Source organism: Eretmochelys imbricata, chromosome 2, assembly GCF_965152235.1.
Source record: "Eretmochelys imbricata isolate rEreImb1 chromosome 2, rEreImb1.hap1, whole genome shotgun sequence".
Classification (NCBI taxonomy): domain Eukaryota; kingdom Metazoa; phylum Chordata; order Testudines; family Cheloniidae; genus Eretmochelys; species Eretmochelys imbricata.
The window spans coordinates 266,395,765-266,418,068 of NC_135573.1; the positions used below are offsets into that span (position 1 = coordinate 266,395,765).

Consider the following 22,304-nt stretch of genomic DNA (forward strand, 5'->3'; position numbering starts at 1 on the left):
CTCTGCATGACTACTATTGGTACATTATTTTTAAAAGCTATTGAGGTAGAATACTGATCTTGTCAAATGGGCCTTTATCCTTGATGGGGGTTCTGTTTTGTGCGGTTGGTTACACATATGGATGCAACTGGAGATCCATTTATATAATAATTTCTGTGTGGATACTGCAGAATGCTTGAAACGCTTTGTCACTGTAACAAAAAGCCTTGGGAATTTTTGGAAAGGCTTTGTTTCGTCCAGGTAGAATGCTAATGCATACGTAGAACAGTCTCTTGTGCATTTGCATGGCGCTTGAGATAAAATGTAAGCAGATGAATCCATTGATTGAGGTGGAAAGAAGATGATATTCTGTGTATAAATTTTGGATGTCGTCTCAGTGTGACTTTGTCCTTGAGAAATATGGTGTACGGAGGATGAGCCATGAAAGCCCCTATTTTGCTTACTTGCCGTGCAAACGTAATTGCAACCAAGAACGCTACCTTCATTGATAAATGAAGTAGAGAGCTGGTAGCTAGTGTTTCGGATGTGGTTCTGGTAAGGCTTCCGAGGCACCAGCGTTAAGTCCCATGCTGGTCTAGGGTCACTTATTTTCCAGTACATATTCTGTATGCGCTTGAGGAAGTGTTTCATCATCAGGAGCATGAATATCGATACGCCATCAAGCTTATGGTGAAAGGTGAGAATGCTGTAGTACACTTATCAGCCAAAGCTTGCAGAAAATCCTAAATTCTTTAGTTCTAATATGTATTCCAAGACCAACAGAAGTGGTGCTGTAAGTGCAGATACATGTTTGTTCTGGCACCATAAGGAGAACCTTATCCATTTTTGGAGATAAGTGGTATGTGTGGTTGGTTTTCTGCTGTTTACTAACACCTGTTTCACTTGTTCCAAGCAGGTTAACTAGTAATGGTGGAGCCACACCTTTAGGTGAAGTTTCTCCAAGTTCAGGTGGAGGACTTGACCTCCTCCTTGTGAGAGATGGCCCTGTTGGAGAGGGAGAGTACATGGTGCACAGATATGGGTATCAAGTCTGCCTGGGCTATGTCGGAACTATAAGTATGACCTTGTTTTGACGGTCCGTATCTTGTGTATTACTCTGGAGATTAGTGGTACAGGTGGGAATAAGTACAGGAGAGGTGCATCCCACCTGATTAGAAAGGTGTCTCCTAGGGATTGTGTTCCCAGTCCTGCTCGTAAGCAAAATTGCGGATATTTGTTGTTTCATTGTGTGGCAAATAGGTCAATGCAGGGGAACCACCACGGTTGGAATATGTGTTGTAAGACACTGGTGTTCAGTGCCCACTAGAGATCTTGGGAAAAGTGTCTGCTTAGAGTGTCTGACATCGTGTTCTGGCGGCCCAGGAGTAGGAAGCAGTAATGGTGATGTTGTGAGTTATGCACCAGTTCCATAATTTTATGACTTCTGTGCACAGGGTATGAGAACGGGCTCCTCCCTGTTGATTTATGTAAAACATACATGCAATGTTGTCTGTAAGGACTCTTACTGTTTTATTCTTTATCACTGGGAGGAAGTGAACATACATGTTGCAAACCATGTGCAATTTGAGAAGGCTGATGTGTAGTTATATTGCACACATTCACTGGTCTTGTCCACCAATATAATGAATTCTGGACTTTTGGTGTCAATGTTAGGCTTTTGTTTAGACTGCACTTGTCTGATATGTATACTGAGCTTAGCCATCCCTGTAGTCCAGATGCGCCCCAATGAAATCCAACTGTTGTACTGGAATTAGAGTTGATTTTTGTTCGTTTATTTGTAGCGCTAGGGTCTGAAAGAGGGTGACAGTCCTCTGGGTAATGTGTCTCGTTTCTGATTGGGTAGGACCTTTCAGTAGGCATTTGTCTAGATATGGGAATATCATTATTCCTGGTCTGTGCAACTTTCTGCTACTACCGCTAGGGTTTGGAGAAGACTCTCTGAGCAGTCAAAAATCCAAATGGCAACACACTGTATTGGAAGTGATCTTTTCCTACTGTGAACCATAGGAACCTTCTGTATACAGGATTTACGGTAATATGAAAGCATGCATCCTGTAGGTTCAGGGGTGAAAACCAGTCTCCCTTTTCCATTGCTGGGATTATTTAAGTCAGTGTGACTATCTTGAATATATGGATTTGTACAAACTTGTTGAGTTTTCTGAGATCTAATATGGGTTTCCATCCACCGTTTTTCTTTTGGGTCAAGAAGTAGTGGGTGTTGTCGGTGCTGTGTAGGAGGAGTTTGGCTTGTGTTGGCCTCGACTCCTTAACCTTGCCAGCAGCAGCCTCATTGCAGGCGGTGCCGGAAGTTCCCGGTGCATCAAAAGTGCTCACTTCTTGGCATACTCTGCAACGACAATAGCAATGTTGCAGAACACGGCTTTTTTTCCAAAAGGTTCTCTCTGTGGGGACAATGTGGCTCTTTTCCTCACTTTCTTGAAGGAATGATACTGGTTTCCAGAAATGACATGCTGGGAGAGTCCCTGGTTGAGGGGTTCTGCTGTCCAGGGTCAGAAGCTAGCTGAAGGGATTTCTCCATAAGAATAAGTTTCAGGCAGAGATCTCTATTCCATGTGACTCAAGCTTTGAGGTTGCTGAAGTGAGTACACGTGAGCTCACGAAAGCTCATGCTCAAATAAACTGGTTAGTCTCTAAGGTGCCACAAGTACTCCTTTTCTTTTTACACTTTTGTCGTGTGCACAACTGACCTAAGCTGTGGATGCAGGGTGAGTGGCCATCAGAAATCAGCACAGAGTCCTTGCACGAGGACATCTTTTGAAGCCTGGTGAACCAGGCATGTTTTTAATGTCCCTCGCTGATGTCGTTTTAAAAACAGAATAAATGAAAGGAGGGGGTTTTTTTTGAAGGGAGAACAAAAAAGATGTGCAAATGTCTAAACTAGTAACCAAGACCTAACTATCACTAATTAATTCTAACTATTTCTAATTATTTTTCCTAGGTTGTCATTCAACACCAATATGGAGCCCCGTCTCAGGCAGAGGACAGCTGAAAAGCAACTGAGGGGTCGGGTCACACACACGATGGTCAAAGTGCCAACGGCACCATGAGATGACTACTGTACATGTGCATCTCTGATGGACACTGCTACTGAAAATCTCTGATCAACAGTGCCAGGACGCACCAACACCTGAAATGGAGCACCCACAGGGACAGCACTCGAAGAAGAATTGGTAGCGGCATCGGTTCACAATAAATCTGAGACATCTTCTGTGGCCACAGAAGATACAAATGTGAAAGTAGGAGTCCTTTAAGTCAAGGGTGGCATACCAATTCCCTGGATCCAGGGAGGCAATGATGGAGGCCAGGGAGACCGTGCAGAACTTCAGTTTCTTGAGATATCTGTTGAGTTAACGCAAGTCCAGAAGGGGCTGAAGGCCCTCCTTGGTCTTCGGGATTAGGAAATATCAGGAGTAAAACCCCTTCCCTCTCAAGTCTTGAGGAACCTCGTCCACAGTCCCTATCTGTAGGAGGGAGTGCATCTCCTAGGTGGGAAGTTGCTCATGAGAAGGGTCCCTGAACAGGGACCAGGATGGGAAGAAGGGGTAGATGAAAACTGTAGGGCACAGTCGATTATCACAGTACTTAGCACGCAGTGGTCCAATGTTATGCAGAACTCCAGAGCTGAAGTGGGACAGTCCGAAAATAAAAGTGGAGACAGGAACTGGTATAGTATTCCCAGGCACACCTTAAAAAGGTCTGCTTGGGCCCACTAAAGTACCTACGTGACCTTGTTGGGAAGAGGCTGACGCTACTTGTAACCTCTCCCTTTCCTTTTAGAACTCCTGTCATAGAAGGGGAGACCGGTACCCTCTCTACTTCCATTTGGTGCCAGAGAGTCTGGGGACTGGTGGCAGACCAGAGATAGTTGCAGTGATGGTATCAGGGTTGGCTTGCCCCTAGAACAGTGGTTTTCAATCTTTTTTCCTGGCAAACCAGTTGAAGAAAATTGTTGATGCCCACAACCCAACGGAGCTGGGGCAGAGGGGTTTGCGGTGTGGGAGGGGCTCAGAGCTGGAGCAGAGGGTTGGGATATGGGGGTGAGGGCTGCAGGGTGGGGCCGGGAATGAGGGGTTCAGGATGTGGGAGAGGGCCAAGCCTCTGGGGTGGGGCAAGGAATGAGGCATAGTTTGTCCTTTAGAACTTTAAGTATTTAAGGATTAAAGATATTTCTGGAATACTGAATTTGTGAACTATATTACAGCAATATTTATAAGGAGTGTTGATGACTATATGATCTGTAGAGTTGTTTGTTTGCTAGACAAGGGAGAGGAACAGGTGTAGGTCTTGAATGACATTATAGAGGCAGGGTTTAAGGTGCCTGGGAGTCCTCTTGGTGAGTGTGGTTGATTACTGCTGATGTGCTTCATATAGGAACAATTTATTTCTGAGAATGGGTGTGTTTGCACGTATGAAGCTGCATAGTTTCACCCTATTTTCTGTGGCTTCAAATTATACATTGTTTGCCCCTCAGCAATTTAACTATTTTGAACAGCTTGTATATCTGAATTTCCTTTTCTAAAATTTAAAACTGAAGGCACTGTAAAAACAGAGACCACTTCATTCAGTGTTTGTAGGTAACTTCTCAAACTGAAATATTTCCAGACCTTTTAAAAAAATATAGAGAGTGAGGATACACAAGAGTGTTAAGATTTCCCAGCTCCCACAAAAAGGTCCTAAGACTTCCATTGCCAATGGATGGAGAATTACAAAGCAAATCTATTTGGAGCTGTGATTACATCAATTACAGTGGAGCAGTGAATTTGCTAAGCACAAAGCGTCAGTTTGAGAGATCTATTAGGGACTCATGTTTTTCTTGGGAACAAAGCCTAATGGATGTTTCATGCAACCCTTTTTATGGCACCCAAAAGTTTGCTAGGTACCTCACAAGACAAGTTCAGCAACATGAGTCCTACCACAAACTAACATCTAACATGATGACATAAGACAGTGAACAAGGTAGTAAGGAGGGTACATGGGGTAGTAGTACACAGCAGGATGTGTGGGCTGTCAATAGAGTAAAGCAAACATTGGCTACTTTCTCGTAGGCTTAGAGAAAGAAGAAATTTTTAGGTGGGAAGAAGGCTGGGACAAGGTCAGAAAAGGTATTCTGAGCATCCAGGCACTCTGGAGATGGTGGTGGGAGGAGGAGTGGAGAATGGCTGCTGTCAGAGCAGAGGCAATGGCAGGCAATAAAAAAAAAAAAAAGAATATTTCATACCAGAGGCAGAGTTGTGCAAGGCCTTGAAAGCAAATACAGGTAGCTTGAATTGATGTTGGCAGAAGGGTGAGACATAGGATGGATGCAAAGAATGGGGGATGACAGATCAATGGGCAAGTAATAGGATCTTAGCGGCTACATTGGTGTCAAAGGCCAAAGAAGAGGTTGTAGTGATGAAAAGAGGGGATGAGGTAGACCTATATGAAAGTTTTAGCAGTGTAGGCAGAAAAAAAAATGTTGGATCTTATAGACACTGTGAAGAAAGCAGCAGCAAGAGCTGGACATAGATTCAATTGTTGGAGGAGAAAAATCATAGATGGCCTCCAGTTTACAGGCTTGCGTGACAGGCATTATCTGTTGTGTGTTCAACAATAAGAATGGGAGAGTGGAAAGTGTTTTGGTGGAAAGAAAGGGATCCAGTTTTCGCTATTTAAAGCTTGAAGGAATAGCAAGGCATCAGATAGGTTTAGATATGCGATTGGATAGCAAATAAGTAAGAAGGTGGATTGGAGAAGTGTAAGAGTCATCAGCATAGAGAGTACAACTGAAGCTGTTTGAGTGAGTTAGATCACCCAGAAAAGAGTGGACTGACAGAGGAACTGACATATTAAATATACCAAAAGAAATTCCTCTCACCCTTCTTTCTTTTTGTAGCATAAAGCAAGTGAATCAATACAGCTCCTACTGTGATTAGATACAAAGCGTGTAGCTCCATTTTTATTACAGTTGCTACAAAGGAGCTGTTAGTGAGCGAATAATTAAAATTGATCTACTGTGATTGGAGACCTTTCTATAATAATATAGCTGAAAAACTTTTTAAAAACATTTAATCCTATTTTTCAGCCTTAAAAATATTTTTTTAAAATGAACTGCTAATGTCACACAGACTTGCCCAGACATGTATATTAACCCGTCAGACCATCTTCTCAATATTTCACCTAAGGGCACTGCGTATGGTCTCTGCCAAAAGCTAAGAACTGCTGATTGTCATGGTTACTGTGAGATGTTTGCACAGGAAACATTTAAATAAATATATAAAATGTAGATTATCACCTGAGATGAGTGGACTCTCAGGGATATCTCAATCAACACTGAGAACAATGGACATCTGTGGAGATAGACTATGTTCACTTTCTAGATCAGATGCAGGCTTAAGGATTTACAAAAAACAAGAGAACTCCCGCCCCACCCCCACCCCCCAAAAGCTTCTAAGGGACCACTGTGGTAAGATACAGTAGTCTGCAACTATAAAAGAAAATAGAAAAGAGCACAAGATTTTATCCATTACAGGAGGAGAAACCCTGCAAGCAAGGTGTCTCATGAAAGGCAGATCCCAGCTGTTTGAACTGGACAGCACTGCAAGTACTGTATTGACCTTTGGGTGAGACATACTTTACTAGAGAGGAAAGTTAATAAGTACAGGCTATAGTTTGTGTCTTATGTTTTGCTTTTACCTGTAACCTTATGTTTACAAATCCTTATATTTGCGTTTATTTGAATATTTACCTCAAGCTCTGAAAAAGTAAACTTCAGTTTGGTTTTACTATAAATCTGTTTAAGTGCCTTATGCTAAGGTGAGTGTTGAACTGAGGGGAGACCCGTGAACTAGGATGCATTGTTTCTATGGATGCAGCAGATCAGTGTACATTGAAGGTGTCCAGAAAATAAGGGACTGGGCATCCAAGTGTAACATAGTGGGGTGTGTAAATTGCTAGCCTTTGAGCCCCGCATTCTCTCCCTACAGAGCCCCAAGTGGAGTGTTTATGTTGCCAACAACCAGTAGTTGGAGAAGGTTTCTCCTGGTGGGCACAGACAAGGCACAGTCATGCTGTAACGGTAGTGATTAATCCCAGGCACCTCAGGTACCCCCCAAAGTGTCAATTACTGATCGTTAAATAGTTAATAATGCTACTCAACATTTATTTTTAAATAATTTGCTAGTATGTTTATCTTCAAAAATATTATTCTATGCCTGCAGAATACATATGCCAGTTATGTGCAACTACCAAAGTTCATTTAAGTTATATACAGGTTGCATAGTGGATTTTTACTTTAAACAAAGTTGGTATTTTCCTTAATTTATTAATGCAGATTCTATTTTATAAGAACTTCTAAAACCACACACCACTGTACCAAGATGCTGACATATTTGAATTCTTGAATCAGCTGCAGCAACACTAAGTCTTTTATGGGATCTTCTTCCATAGCGTTAGAGGTCCAACTCACTTTCTACATTAAACTCTGTTTAAATCTTGCAGTAAAATTCAGTTAATGAATGGTCAGTTACAGGACTTTCAACTTAAGTACTTCTGTGGCCCTCATCACCATATTCCTTACAGTTTTAAGGGAGCTAGTATGTTTCTTTCCTTTATTTAGTCTAAGTAAGTCAGATAAACACAAGAGCAAGTAAACTCAGACCTGCTCTACACTTAAAATTTAGATCAACCCAGAGCTAACTGGGAGCTTCATCATCACTGGTTAAGGGGTAAGCACCTTCTAGTGGACAGGTGTGGTTCTGCCTCCCAAAAGTTCATGGAGATTAAATACCTATTTGAGTACTGTCCTGTGTTATGCAGGACATCAGACTAGCTGATCGTAAGTGTCTGTCTTCTGGCCTTAAAATCTATTCATCTACGAATGACTAAAGAAATTAAAAAGTCTTGCACCACCACACATTTTTCCATTAGTTCAGACAGATTATCTCCAAAGAATTTTCTAAGTGCAGAAATCCATGTCTAGCTTCTCTATAATAGTGGGCAATGTTAACTGCCATCATCAAAACAAGAAAGGGTGCATACATGCTTACTGAGTATGCCTAGTTTAAACTGCAAATGTTAAACATACTTTCTGATTCTGTGTCAGATTGCCTGAGGTGGAAAGAAACAAAGCATAACTAGACATTCAATTTTAATGAAAGAGCATATTCAAAACATCAGCAAGGGTAGTCGAACACATTAAACCCTTTCCTTTCTTTCTCCAAGTCCTGTTCCTGAATTGTCATTGTGATTGCTTGATCTTTCATTTGCTCAGTGTCTTAAATACAGTACTTCTGTTATTTAATAAGTGGCCCACATAAGAGAGCAGACAACTATATCGAGTGGTTACTACAGAGAGGAACTTCTGAGAAATGTAGATGCTTTACAAGAAGGTAGAAATAAGGCCAGATGTCCCTTTCTCACATCACGGAATTTCCCTTCTTAGATGGGAAAGTGGGGTGGGGAGGAGACAGACCGACTATGCAAGTTTCTGGGAAATGGTTTTCCTTTTTTGTATGGGAGTCAGTGATGTAGCCACAGGAATGTTAATTTTATTTGACAACAATGAATTTTATTAAGGAGGGGCTTTTATTCATTTTAAAGTTCTAGACAGATCATTCAGAGAACTAGAGTCAAGGTCTCAAATTGGTTGTGCCTTCTGAGCCTCTTTAATATGATCTGAACGATAAAGCACCTCTCCCTCTTAAAAACTGCACTGCAGCCAAGAGATGGAAACTTGTAAAGAAGAGGACCTTTGTGAAACAGATAACGGACGTTTTCCTGAAAGATATGCTCTAGGAGGAATTATTTTTGGGAAGCTCTACGGCCTGTGTTATACAGGTCAGACTAGGTGATCCCAATGGTCCCTTCTGGCCTTGGAATCTGTGAATGATGAGCAGAGTAAGGCCTGCAGTATGGACAGACAGAAACATGGCTTGTTACTAAAAAGGTGGTTGTCCTAAAGGTGATATGTAAAGGACTTTTAAAAAAATTAGATTAGTTTCTTTATGGTTTGTGAAGAAAGCATGAGACGTCGTCCTATCCCTTTGTTTACTTTAGAAATATCAGAAGTGTCAAGTCTGGTGGTTTTTTTTGTTTTATTTTTTTTAAATAAAGACTTCTTGAAATAAGATCTTAAATATTTATGAGCAGCTCCCATTAATTGTTAATTAACACCTCTATACTTTCAGAGAGACATAGCTTCTCCCAAGTCTTCATTAGATATCAAGTTTTAGTTTTTTCTTAAAACTGCAGAGCTTGGATGCCAAAGTAAAAATCATAGGACTGGAAGGGACCTCAAGAGGTCTTCTAGTCCAGTCCCCTGCACTCAAAAATTATCCTTGATGCTAAGACTGAATGGCTTTACTCAGAGTGACATTCCATAACATATTGCACAACAAAAATGATCTCCAGGTACTGAACAACCAATCCTCCGCTTCTGGTTTCACACCATCAGGGACTTCCTGCTAATCTGACATTTCTAACTATACTCAAGGTCACCAATTCAATTATTCAAGGTTCTACAGGGCTTAATGTTCTCCAAAAAAGCATGAGTGTGTAGTTTCAGTTGAAGTCTCGATCTCTTCAACTTTGTCACAACCACCTGTAGCTTTTAATCTGAAATTCTCACATTATGCACTGGATATAATCTAGTTTCAGCTACATTTTTTAACATTAATCTTTGTATACAACTGTAACAAGCATAGGCTGCCACATATGCACCCCTCATTGAGGAGCAAGTTTGAATTTAATCTGGAGTCTGACACCAGTAGTAAATAAAAGTCACCAGCAATAGAATATTGATGTTACACATCCACCAAGCTGGATGTATTTTTAGATTAAAGATTGTGCCATAATATGGTAGTGTTATAAGAATCAGAACGAAGGTTCAAGGCTGTGCTTTATAATCTGCTGGATCTCATGAAAACTTTTGCTAAGACATTCATACACTCACTTTAAAGACCCCCTGGGAGGAATTTATAGTTATGTTTCACATGTTTAATGATCATTAAAAACAACAGACTTTGCTTCAGCCAGTTGAACAAGTTTTATTGTTTACTTCCTTCTAGGGTCATGTTCCTGACCATGGAGCTCAGCTGCCTCCCTCCTCTTCGTGTGCAGACTGAGGGATCTGAACATAGCATGAACAATGCCAATGCTGGAGTGTGGGGCAAGGAGCCTTTAGGCCCAGCTTCCCTCCCCGCTGCTGCCACCCTATAGCAGGCCTCTCAAGGGATTTCTGCTGATATCCCAGGCTAGGGCCTTCAGGGGAACACACACCCATCTGGCTCATATTGGTCCAATACATTAGAAAGGGACAGCTTTTCTGAAGAGCCAGTCCTTGAATCCAAGTGCCTCTCCTGAGACAAAGAACCCCTGTAGTAGAGGGAAGACAATAATAGATTGATAATCATTCCACTCAAGTATCCCTTTCAGATCTGTCTGACACTGGATGATCACCTCTGTGAGGCAGAGGCAGAGTCCAGTGTTAGGTTAAAGTCAGGCCTGAGAAGTATAACCTCTGCAGACAGAAAAAACAGTATCACTGATGCTCACTTTCATCTAGAGTTAAGGTTTCCCAGTGACTGCTTGTGCCCTTCCATAATATCAAGTTCTGCAAAACTCAAACTTCAGAAAAACAGGACACAGTTACGTTACATACCCTGCATAGCCTTAATATTGCCCCCTGGAGCTGGCAGCCATTGGGGAGTTATCTGCAATGGTCTGAAGCTGCATCCAGTAACAGAGCTGTACCTGTACTAAATGGCTTAAGTGGTGGAGGGAGTAGGTGGGGCAGATTGGTGGAGGTGTGTTTGTGGGTTGAAGAGATAGAGATTAGTTTAAGCAGCATCACAGAATTGTGGCTGTGATGTGAGAGGGTTTGAGCCCACCCTGTGGGTGCGTGTAAAGAAAAAGGGAGCATGTGAACCTAGGGGAGTTGCCTGAATCATTTTATTGCAAAATTAGCAAAGCACAGTGGAGGGAAGGGGAGTGTCTTGCCATGCAACAGGAATGGTCAGTAATGAGGTGGGATATGAAAGCAGTCTGTGGGTTTAATGATGGGTAAGGGAACATATAGGTTTAGATGGTACCCTGTAAGTGCAAAGTGGTATTCTGAATAGGCTAAGAGTGTAGGGCAGGTGCAGGTAGGTCCTTTCCTTTACAGTAAAAGTTGCAGGTGTTGGTAGGAGTTCGTGGTCATTATGGCAACTGTAGACAACACGTAGAATAGTGGACTATGCACTCCTGGTCCTGCACTCTTCTCCCTGCCCCTCGCCACCCAGCCAGTCCTGTGCCTTCCAGTCCATCCACCCTCCCTCCTGGCCCCCACCATGCTATTTTATCCAGGCTTCCCCTCATCCTAGGCATTCCCTAATGTGTCTATGTGGCATTGTATCCCATTTTCCAACTGTACCTGACCTTCGAATCAGAATTTTCCCTATGGATGATGAGAGAACCCTAAGGCTGTTTTAAAGTGTTAACACAATTTTCTGAAAAAGAGCTGTATCCTGTGCATTCCTTGGCCACTCTGCATTTTTCCTCACATGCCCAACCCCTTCATTCTTGCTATGTGCAGCACACAACACTACACATCCTTCTGCAGCATAGAAGGCTCAGAAAGGGGTGAAGTGGCCCATTTATCTCAATACGATGGCATACCTGAATAAGAACACCTTAAGATGAATGTAGCATGAAACAATAGTTCTGAGATGTATGAATGACTCCATTCATATCAGTCTCATTCCCCCTATCCAGCCAACTTCAGGAGAGCCACAATAAGAATTCATATTCTCAAGACCTGCATGCTCCCAGTATGCCTGTTCTCAGCTGCATACCCGAGGGACAGGGTTTTCCCAGTTCCCCCACACATAGTGGGGAATAGGGAGACAGGCTCAGACCCCCTAGAAGGACAAGGTCCCCCACACCCTAGCTCACAGAAGGGGCAGGCAGGGGTATTAAACCCCCATGCATGGTCTGGGGCCCCCCCAGATCATGGTGCACACATGGGAGGGGAATATCAGGGTGATACATATGCTCCTATTTCCCCACAGTCTGTCACTCATCTCCGCCCCCGCCATGTTCCCTTTTCCTGATGTCCCTACCCCCGCCATTCTCCATCACCTAATCCCTCTACTCACCATCCCCATTTATCCCTCTCCTCACACCCCCAAGCCCTGTCCTCACCTATTTCCACCCATTCTTCTACCCCAATCACCTTCTTCTTCCAGCATACATTTGCACGTACAATTCATTTTTTCAAAAATCGTTTCAGAGCCTTTTGAATATTTACTATACGCATATTACATTTCCCCAAAATAAAAATTCTTCTTTGACACAGGCAGATTCAAGCAGTATGCCTCCCTTTTTAATTTCCACCCTGCGTTGGGGATTTGAATTCACAGTGCCTCTGTGGGGCTCAGATTCAATGGCCAGAACATTTCCCTTGAAGCCATGCAGGTCCTGCCAATCTTCGGTGGCTTTCAACACCATTGGGCTCTCTCTCTGTACATGCAGAGGGTGATCCATCAGGTAATCCTTATGCTTACCAGAACACCCAACTGGAGAAAAAAAAAAATCTTTTACTAAGAATGCTGTAATTTGATTTCTCCCAAAGGGTTGGTGGGTGCCATGCATTTTGTAGGGGTAACCCTTGAGCACCAGAGATCCTAGTGCAAGGATCTCAGCCATGGTTTGATCTCTAATTGTATATGAAAATGTTGCCAGCATGTCAACTTTAAGAGCTTTTTTTCCAAGGGGCTATATCTTGGGAACCGCTTATTCAAATTGTCCCAAATTTGGTTCACTGACCAAACCCCACTTCCCCATGAAGTGCACAAAATTTCAAGGCAATCCGAGTAACCATATGGACTTTAGAACACTTGAAGTTGAGCTTTAAATAGGAAGCCTGTCTTGATCAAATACAACAGAGCTGGTGGCACTCTGCTATAATTAGAGTGAAAATGGAGGGGCGGGGCACTACATACCCATCATAGCATAGCAGGCTCAGCGAAATGCTGAAGTGGCTCATCCATCTCAATGAAATATTTTCTGATGAAAGAAGACCCAGTGGAGATGAATACAGCCTGAAACAATAGTTCTGAGATGTATGAACGACTTCATTTACGTCACTGAGTGTCCCATCTCTCCATCCCAGTGCTGAAGTGTTTCTGATGCAAACATGCCCATTCTCAGATCCTCACCCAATATCCGCAGTGTGTTCTTCATGCATGCTCCAAGTATGTCTGTTCTAAACTCTCCATCCAGAGGGGCAGGGCTTCCCCAAACCTGGTTCGGGGGGGGGGGGGGGGGGGGGAGGAGAGAAGGAGAAGAGAAAACTGAGATGGGCTCAGATACCCTTTGAGCGACAAGGCAATCCAGACCCCGGCTTACATGAGGGAGGCAAGGAGAGGGTCTTAGACTCTCCCCCTTCAGAAGGGGAGGGGGCCCAGACCCTGGTGCATGCACACACACAGAGGCCCAGAAAGTAGGGCTGGATCCCAGATTACATTTCAGAAGTAGGCAGAGAAGACAGGGTCAGATGCACCAGATCCTGCCCCACACACAGAAGGGTAGATTGTGGGGTTGACAGGCACCCTATCCCTATTCTCCCACGGGTCCCCAGCATCCCGTCCCTGAGCTCCCCAATCCCGCTCACCTCCCCCTCTCACTCATCCCTTTATCTCCCTCCCCCGATGCAATCCCAAGCCCCCTCACCCTCATTCCCCATAGTGAGCATGCAAACTGATGTGCATATAAAATTAATTTAAAAAAAAATAGATAATTCCTGCATTCTCCACACTAGATAACAGAGCAAACAGCCTTGTAGTGTAACAGAGCAGTGGTTCTCAACCAGGAGCACACACTCGCCTGGGGGTACACAGAGGTCTTCCAGGGGGTACATCAACTCATCTAGATATCTGCCTAGGTTTACACCAAGCTCCATAAAAAGCACTAGTGAAATCAGTACAAACTAAAATTTCCTACAGACGACTTGTTTTTCTGCTCTATATACTATACACTGAAAAGTAAGTACAATATTTATATTCCAATTGATTTATTTTATAATTATAAAAGGTAAAAATAAGCAATTTTTCACTAATAGCATGCTGTGATATTCTTGTCTTTTTATGTCTAATTTTGTAAGCAAGTAGTTTTTAAGTGAGGTAAACCTGGGGGGTAAGCAAGACAAATCATACTCCTGAAAGGGGTACAGTAGTCTGGAAAGGCTGAGTAATCACTGTAATCACATGCTAGTGATGGGTGATCTACAAATACCCGAGAGGAAAAATAGCTTCTCTCCTCTGAAAACTCCTGGTGCACTCCACTAGCTATTAGCACTGCAATACGTACGAGCATGAGAAAGTTCAGAGGAATTTTCTTACACACACTCCAATCACCATCTTTAGCAATAAAAGTTGTCTACATTAGGTGAATATTGACATTTTATACTATATGGTTTAAACCTCAGATATTGAGCTACCAGTTGAAGACAATGAGAATTCCCCATATAACATCAGTAAAGGAGGTCCCTTCATCCAGCAAGACCAAATCCTCTCACCTGTATGATCCCATTTATGATGGATACCTAGATATCTATTAAGCAATTTCAGATGCATGAAAATCTAAAAGTCAAACAAAGTATCAGTCATCATGGCAGTCATCTCAGTGCTTCAATGTTACGTAGGATGTTTAATAGGAAGCAAATTTATAACAGGAAGAGTCAGCATATTTCTTTCCTCACATTCTTCTGAGCAGATGCCTTGCAGCAAGATAACAATTTAAAGCCCAACTGTAGATCTTGCTCTATTGTTTACACATAGGCAGTCCTAAGGATGTACAAAAGGACACACTAATTTTCCTGTTCCAGAACTCTGAAGGATACCATTACAGTACTGGCATTAGCACAGGATTTGATATTATGCTAATTATATTCCCCCTTTCTAATCAAGTTGTTTCCTTAGCTAAATGACTAAGAGAACCAGAAATGTTGACATACTCTGATCCTCAAACCCTAACGAATCTAAGTTAAATATATAATATTTCAGATTTAGATAGAAATAAGCCTTTTCACTTTCCATTATAATTCACTCCCAGAGGGTAAAACAGCCTAACGTCATTAATTTGCACTAGCAGTTATGGCTTTTGCAAGTTGGAGATTGAACAATTAAAAAAAAATCACAATGAAATTTAGTTATAACTGTGATAATACTTTGCATCCCTCTCAAAAAATGTTCTGTACCGTGTTTTGTAGAAAGTCAAATCAGTAACACAAAATCTTACTACTGCACCCTGATACTGTAACTCCTCACTTAAAGTCCTCCCGGTTAACGTTTCGCTGTTCCCTAATTGATCAGCAATGTAACATGCTTGTTTAAAGTTGCGCAATGCTCCTTTCTAAGGCCCTCTGGCAGCGGCCCGCTTTGTCCACTGCTTGCAGAAAGGGTAGCCCTTTGCAGCTAGCTGGTGGGGGCTTGGAACCAGGGTGGACTGTCAGCCCCCCCTCACCCCCCATCAGCTCCCCACTCCCAAGTTCCCGTGGGGCAGCCGCCCAGAAGGCTATTAATTGCCTGTAGTTCAGCTGTTCTTCCCCCACTGCTATGTGCTGCTCCCGCCCTCTGCCTTGGAGCTGCTCCCGGGAGCCTCCTGCTAGCTGTGTGTGTGTGGGGGGGGGGAAGGTGTGCTAATATCAGGGTGTCCCCCTACCCCTTGCTCCTGCCACCTGCTTACCCTAGCTCCACAGAGCGGGGGTGGGGGGGGAAGACAGGACATGACAGGGCTCATGACGGAGGGAGCTTGCAGGCAGCAGCTACTGTGCTGCCTTGTAGAGTATGAGGCTACATTAACAACAATGTGTTAACCCTTGACGGTTCAGCGGAGTTCTAGTTCATCATTTAGCAGTAAGGTATTCCCTTGGACACATACCACCCTCTGACTCCATCACCTCAACCAAGCTTCACAATCATCGCTGTGTACAGTATTAAATGGTTTGCTTAAAATGTATGTTGTGCGTACATATATAACATATATATTATATGCCATCCACAGCCTCAGAAACAACTCTGACATCATAATCAAAAAGGCTGACAAAGGAGGTGCTGTTGTCATCATGAATAGGTCGGAATATGAACAAGAGGCTGCTAGACAGCTCTCCAACACCACTTTCTACAAGCCATTACCCTCTGATCCCACTGAGGGTTACCAAAAGAAACTACACCATTTGCTCAAGAAACTCCCTGAAAAAAGCACAAGAACAAATCCGCACATACACACCCCTGGAACCCCGACCTGGGGTATTCTATATGCTACCCAAGATCCATAAACCTGGAAATCCTGGGCGCCCCATCATCTCAGGCATTGGTACTCTGACAGCAGGATTGTCTGGCTATGTAGACTCCCTCTTCAGGCCTTACGCTACCAGCACTTCCAGCTATCTTCGAGACACCACTGACTTCCTGAGGAAACTACAATCCATCGGTGATTTTCCTGAAAACACCATCCTGGCCACTATGGATGTAGAAGCCCTCTACACCAACATTCCGCACAAAGATGGACTACAAGCCATCACGAACACTATCCCCGATAATGTCACGGCAAACCTGGTGGCTGAACTTTGCGACTTTGTCCTCACCCATAACTATTTCACATTGGGGGACAATGTATACATTCAAATCAGCGGCACTGCTATGGGTAACCGCATGGCCCCCACAGTATGCCAACATTTTCATGGCTGACTTAGAACAACGCTTCCTCAGCTCTTGTCCCCTAATGCCCCTACTCTACTTGCACTACATTGATGACACCATCATCTGGACCCATGGAAAAGAAGCCCTGGAGGAATTCCACCATGATTTCAACAATTTCCATCCCACCATCAACCTCAGCCTGGACCAGTCCACACAAGAGATCCACTTCCTGGACGCTACAGTGCTAATAAGCGGTGGTCACATAAACACCACCCTATACCGGAAACCTACTGACAGCTATTCCTACCTACATGCCTCCAGCTTTCACCCAGACCACACCACATGATCCATTGTCTACAGCCAAGCTCTACGATACAACCGCATTTGCTCCAACTCCTCAGACAGAGACAAACACCTATAAGATCTCTATCAAGCATTCTTAGAACTACAATACCCACCTGAAGAAGTGAAGAAACAGATTGATAGAGCCAGAAGAGTACCCAGAAGTCACCTACTACAGGACAGGCCCAACAAAGAAAATAACAGAACTCCACTAGCCGTCACCTTCAGCCCCCAACTAAAACCTCTCCAATGCATTATCAAGGATCTACAACTTATCCTGAAGGATGACCCATCACTCTCACAAATCTTGGGAGACAGGCCAGTCCTTGCTTACAGACAGCCCCCCAACCTGAAGCAAATACTCAACAGCAACCACACACCACACCACAGAACCACTAACCCACGAACCTATCCTTGCAACAAAGCCCATTGCCAACTGTGTCCACATATCTATGCAGGGGACACCATCATAGGGCCTAATCACATCAGCCACACTATCAGAGGCTCGTTCACCTGCACATCTACCAATGTGATATATGCCATCATCTGCCAGCAATGCCCCTCTGCCATGCACATTGGTCAAACTGGACAGTCTCTACGTAAAAGAATAAATGGACACAAATCAGATGTCAAGAACTATAACATTCATAAACCAGGTTTCAGAGTAACAGCCGTGTTAGTCTGTATTCACAAAAAGAAAAGGAGTACTTGTGGCACCTGAGAGACTAACCAATTTATTTGAGCATGAGCTTTCGTGAGCTACAGCTGCAGATACAGATGCATCTGATGAAGTGAGCTGTAGCTCACAAAAGCTCATGCTCAAATAAATTGGTTAGTCTCTAAGGTGCCACAAGTACTCTTTTTCTTTTTTCATAAACCAGTCGGAGAACACTTCAATCTCTCTGGTCACTCGATTTCTGACCTCAAAGTGACTATCCTTCAACAAAAAAACTTCGAAAACAGACTCCAAGGAGAAACTGCTGAATTGGAATTAATTTGCAAATTGGATACAATTAACTGAGGCTTGAATAGAGACTGGGAGTGGTTGAGTCATTATACTAAGTGAAACTATTTCCCCTTGTTTATTTCCCACTCCCCTCTCCAGATGTTCTTGTTAACTCCTGGAAATGTGCTGGAAATGGCCCACCTTGATTATCACTTCAAAAGGTTTTCTCTCCCCCCACCCCACTCTGCTGCTGGTAACAGCTCATCTTAAGTGATCACTCTCCATACAATGTATATTTTTTCATGGTCTGTGTGTATATAAAATCTCCTCACTGTACTTTCCACTTTATGCATCTGATGAAGTGAGCTGTAGCTCACGAAAGCTTATGCTCAAATAAATTGGTTAGTCTCTAAGGTGCCACAAGTACTCCTTTTCTTTTTATATATATTATATAGTCTTTTGTCTGGTGAAAAAAATTTCCCTGGAACCTAAACCCCCCCCCCATTTGCATTCATTCTTACGTGGAAATTGGATTCGCTTAACATCGCTTTGATTAAAGTCGTATTTTTCAGAAATCGAGGAGCTACTGTATTAGATCTTTCATAGAATGATAATCATAGAATATAAGGGTTGGAAGGGACCTCAGGAGGTCATCTAGCCCAACCCCCTGCTCAAAGCAGGCCCAATCCCCAATTTTTGCCCCAGATCCCTAAATGGCCCCCTCAAGGATTGAACTCACAACCCTGGGTTTAGTAGGCCAATACTCAAACCACTGAGCTACCTCTCAGTGAAAGACGACCACTTGGTAACATATGCAAGTAAATATGTGCATCAGCAAGATCCTGCTGTGACTGAAAGGCATTTATAGTTAAGCATTTGTACATAGGGAGAATATTCAAACTTCTTCACTAACATTCAATAAAATCTTGTTGCTTCCCCTGTCAGCCTCACCTGTGGTATTGTGCGGGGTTCTCAAAATTATAATCAAGTTCTCAACTCCAACTGTAGTTCTCTAGTAATGTTTGTCCTCCTGTCTAATGCTGAAACAGATTAAACAAATTAGGTTTTGACTTTTAGTTTAAATTTACATGATAGCCAAAACAGATGTCAGCTTAAATTTATTGTGAAGTGTCTAACCAATATGTGATGCTTAAGTAAATGCTGTACTGTTTTTGCAGATCTAGCCTCTCCTGCTACCCTAAAAACTCTGAACATCCAGAACGCAAGCTTGGGTTACATCTAAATGCAATTCCAGTTAGATTCTAATACAGTTCCCATCACCATAGCATGAGCAACTCACAACATTCTCAAGTGTTAAAGATATAGTTCTCTCTTCCTTGCAGTGTGCAGACTGGCCTTTTTAAAAAAAGCTGCAGTGATACTGTGAAAAGCCTAATCAAAAGTAGGTTTCAGAGTAACAGCCGTGTTAGTCTGTATTCGCAAAAAGAAAAGGAGTACTTGTGGCACCTTAGAGACTAACCAATTTATTTGAGCATAAGCTTTCGTGAGCTACAGCTCACAGCTTATGCTCAAATAAATTGGTTAGTCTCTCAGGTGCCACAAGTACTCCTTTTCTTTAATCAAAAGTAGGATTTATATATTTTTTCCTGAGACAGAGTTTCATGGGCATCCTGATCTCTTTGGGGAGTGAGTTCCCGACTCAGGACCAGTTATTAAGAAAGTTCTCTGCTGCACACGCAAGTCTAACTCTTCAGGGTGACAACCCCATTCTTCCAATGCCAATTTAGAGGCTCTGATCCTATCGAAGTCTTACAACACATGGATTAATTCCCTTCAGAGACTACTTCTGCAGGGGGGGAGGGGGGGGAGGAAGAGGTGTAGATACCATGGTGCCTGGGAATTCCTTGTTCAGTGTTTATCAGGATCTCAGTGACAACATCCAACCCCCAAGACACACTCAAATTTTAAATATAGTTAGGTGGCCTCTTCAAGAACAAGTATGTGGCTTTTAAAGAGATATCCTGTGTCATATTTCAGCCTCACTGAATTAAATTCTTCCAACACTTAAGGGACTTTACTAAGGAGGGTTGTCTCTAAGTTCCCTGTAAGCTGCGCGGCTGCGCAGCAGCCTATTTAGCACCACTCAGACGCTCAAGGAACCGTCCAGGGACTTGCTGCGGCTGGGGGAGAGGCACCTCTCCCCCAGTCTAGCCCACAACTTGCCGCAGCCAGGACACTCCTCCCCCAGCCCCAACTCTGCTGTGGCATGGCCACAGCAGCCGGAGGCGGACCCAGGCATAGCCAGGGGATGGCTGCCTATCCTGAAGGCCCAACCCCAGAGCTGCCGCAGCAAGGGGAAGCGGCCCGGACCCAGGCACAGCTGGAGGATGGCCGCCTATCCTGAAGGCCCAACCCCAGAGCTGCCACAGCGAGGGGAGGTGCCTCTCCAGCCCAGGTGCTGCTGCGAGGAGAGAGCCTCTCCCCTGCCATAGCCCCGAGCACCCTCCTGCACCCCAAACACCTCACCCCCTGCTCCCCAACCCTGAGCTCCCTCCCACCCTCCGAACCCCTCGGCCCCACCCCCAGCACATGAATTTTGTTAAGTGCACAGATATGAAGGTGATGTGTGTCACAGCCCCCATATTGGTGCATATCATAAAATTCATTCCACACATGGGTGGGAAAATTAGAAGGAACACTGCCAGTGATATGCTCATTAGTAATTTCATACAATTTTAGATAAGAGATTTTAATTGGCAATCCTACAAGTCTAATATATGGTAAATTTTTGCTAGCTCACCAAATCTGATGCTCATTATTAAGGGAAGTAAAGTCAACTCTGAAGTGATACCACCTCCTCCTAGATATCAAATACTATATATGACTCAATCACATTTCAACTGCTGAGAAGACTTCCTGGAGCCTCTGATCAAGTCCTAGTTACACTACTACATATCATGCATCAATCACGTTAAAGCTAGGAACCTCAAATTCTTTAAATTCTCTACATAAGAGGCACACCCAATTGCATTTGATTGTCATTGTCCTGCTGCAAGAGGATGTGTCTCTAAAGCAGGATTCGAACTCAGCTTGCTGGTTCCCACTTCCATATTTCATCCATTAAGCCGGCATCATTTCCACCTGGAGCTCAGAAGATTACACTGCAGTGACAAAACCAACATCTACAGTATAATTAGCTTCTAGAGAGTGTTCTTATTTTAAGTAGAGCAATATGAAAATGATTGCTAGGCAGAGCTAGAAAATCAGTTTCCCTGCAGGCATAGCTAGCTGGCAATAAGGCTTCAAAGTATGAACAAACAGAGAAGCATACAAATTCCTATCAGCTAATTAGTTTTGCTCACTGTACTTAGAGTAGTAACTCAGAGTGACACAGTCCTGATATGGAAGAGATTTTGTCCCTAAAAAACAATGAATTAATATCAAATATATGCAGACAATAGCAACCATTACTTAGTACATAGACTCATTCAGATTTGTCATATCCCTATGTAAATTCCCAGTCAAGAAAAGAGTGAATTGTATTTTAAAATTTCAATTTAATTATCAATTTAAAAGGTCCTCCATTAAAATAAATCTCTACAATGCTATATTAATATTTCAAAATTCATAAGTTTATTACATAGCAGCAACTAAGTTGACTTTCATTGTTTTCAGAGCTCATCTACATGTTTACAGCCTCTCAAGAGTGTAAGAAAGTAACACTGTAAATCTGACGATACAGAAATCAAAACTGACTTCATGCACCCTCTCTCATAAATACAAAGCACACGCCAAGAAGAGAGATTGTTAGCATCTGTTTTAGTAACAAATTCTCATGTGAAATTGGATAAAAGATTTGCAATATTTTTTAAGTTGTGTCCATTTAAAGGCACCAGCTAAGGACTGCTGAATATCGCACCCCCAGCTTTTTCCCCCATCAGTACCCTCAGAGGAATTTCTGAAAATTACCTTTGAGATTGCTTCACTGGTATCTGCAGACAGACACATTGCGCTTAAGGCACTTTACATCACTAGTAATCATACGACTGACTGAGAATGTGCCATTTTCAGTCACATTATAGGTGGCATTACCAGCTCCTCCTAGAGTTCAGGTTGCTTGATACTTCCCATTATAAGATGCTTTTTATCAGGGATGTGCCTTTTCCTGTTCCTGTGAAAAAAGTCCAAATTTGGCAGTTATCAGCCTTTGAAAAAGTCTCAGTTTGCACGTGTTCAGCAGACTTAAGAGTTTGGCAGCTAAATTATCCAGAGATTATCTGTACTGGGAATGCTCCATCCTGCGGCTGAGAAGGAATTACTTTACAATCACTGTTTCGGACTGCTGGGGGTCATTGCACCAGGTACAAAACTTTCTT

The 22,304-nt window shown here is 43.0% G+C and overlaps 1 protein-coding gene across 5 annotated transcripts in view; it reads right to left on the reverse strand.

Moving 5' to 3' along the window:
- Positions 1-22,304, reverse strand: part of LOC144260035 (KAT8 regulatory NSL complex subunit 1-like) — a 141,659-nt gene that overhangs the window by 98,461 nt on the left and 20,894 nt on the right. Inside the window, exons 3-4 of one of the 5 annotated variants that reach the window (XM_077808527.1) lie at positions 21,898-22,099; positions 18,919-19,007 (exon numbers count right to left, since the gene is read on the reverse strand). The exons of 3 other annotated variants lie outside the window; for them this stretch is intronic. The gene's annotated coding sequence lies outside the window, so the exon portion shown is untranslated. The remainder of the gene's footprint in view (positions 1-18,918; positions 19,008-21,897; positions 22,100-22,304) is intronic. One more of the 5 variants, XM_077808526.1, reaches the window with a different exon arrangement.